This window comes from Lissotriton vulgaris, chromosome 7 (genome assembly GCF_964263255.1).
Source record: "Lissotriton vulgaris chromosome 7, aLisVul1.2, whole genome shotgun sequence".
Classification (NCBI taxonomy): Eukaryota; Metazoa; Chordata; class Amphibia; order Caudata; family Salamandridae; genus Lissotriton; species Lissotriton vulgaris.
The window spans coordinates 1373790518-1373792058 of record NC_141695.1 but is presented as its reverse complement, the minus strand read 5'-3'; positions in this window follow the sequence as shown (position 1 = coordinate 1373792058).

Genomic DNA, 1541 nt, shown 5'->3' with positions numbered 1-1541 from the left:
CTGTGTAAATAATACAATAGCAATGAAAAAGGGATTGAGGCAGTGATAGATTGCACCTACTCTTAGTGGAGTAACGGTAATCTAAGTGCACAAGGTGCTAGCGGGATGTATGACGATACAGCGCGTTTTATTAAAACGCTGTATGATACATCGCGGTCTTGACAATGCAAGTCGTTACATCCACTTGCGCTGGAGTGCGCTGGACTTAGGGACAGTGTGAATTACTTTTCCAACTCCAGTCTATGTACAGTAGGGAAGGTGTCAGAATAGTAAATTATACTATTCCTTAGTCTAGAGCGCCCTCCAGTGCAAGTCGAAGTAACGACTTGAGTAGTCAAAACCGCAATGTAACATACCGCGTTGTAATGGATGCGTGGTAAAGGATGTTTCCCGTCCAGCACACTTAAATAAAATCGTAGTTTGACAGAGAATAACTCAATATACATGTAAGCATTTATCATTCATGTATCAAAATCAAATAATGGCAACTCCAGCAGAAGTTATATCTCCAAATCCTTTATTAATTCCTTATTTTTTTCTTTTCTTTTGTTCTCTCAACAAGTTAAAAGAATGTAGCCAATGTGTTTCATCCTCGCGGACTTCTTCAGGGTAGGATAGAACACTGTCTAAAATCTTCACCATGTATTTTACTTTTATAATTTTTCTTTTAAATCTAGCGATACGTCATTATCTAATATCTCAGATGTAAAGCGGAATCAAAATCTGTCCTCCTTTTTTTGGGACCCCCGCAGTTGAAAGTCAACCAGTTCCAAGATAAATATATATCTATTAAATCTTATATGTCAAATATAAAAGGAGCATACAACTGTCCTCCTACTGCGAGGTGCACATGATTGTTGATCGACCGGATTTGAGGCAAAGGTATCCTCTACGTTATTTATTATGTAATTTAACCTGTCGTTGAGCCGGCAGGGTTGCGCGGTGTCTATGTTCATACCTGTGTAAATAATATCTATTATGGCTTTCAGGAAGATGGAAGGTAAACAGGCCATAAATAGCAAGCGGTATGATTAAGCATGCTTGCGAGAAAATAAGTTACAAATATCGAGAATGTTCTGATGCTAAACTTGAGTTGACAACCGTTAGGAAGCTTGTGAAAAATTAAAAACAAATATTAAAGTAGAGCAATCATCTATAGGTGCTCATTCATAAATAAAAACGACTTGTTAACAGCTAAAAAAACTATTCAGAAAAAGGACATCTAATATTAAAAATAAAAAAATTACTGCCTGCAAGACAATTTTCAATTCCCAATCTATGCATGAAAAGAAAAATCAGTTACCCAAGTCAGCTATTTAGAAACATGAGTCAAAACAAAAGTTTCATGGAAAATATTCCAAATTGAAAGAGAGATCCAAATGTCTGATTACAGATCGTTAGCAATAGACTCTAAAAATAAGTAAATTAATATATGCAAGTGGCTGACAGTAGCACGTCCAAGCACATGAACCGCTCTGACTGAACAGAAAGACATTGGTACATAAATAATCCTCAGGTACAGTACAATGATTTCATTACTG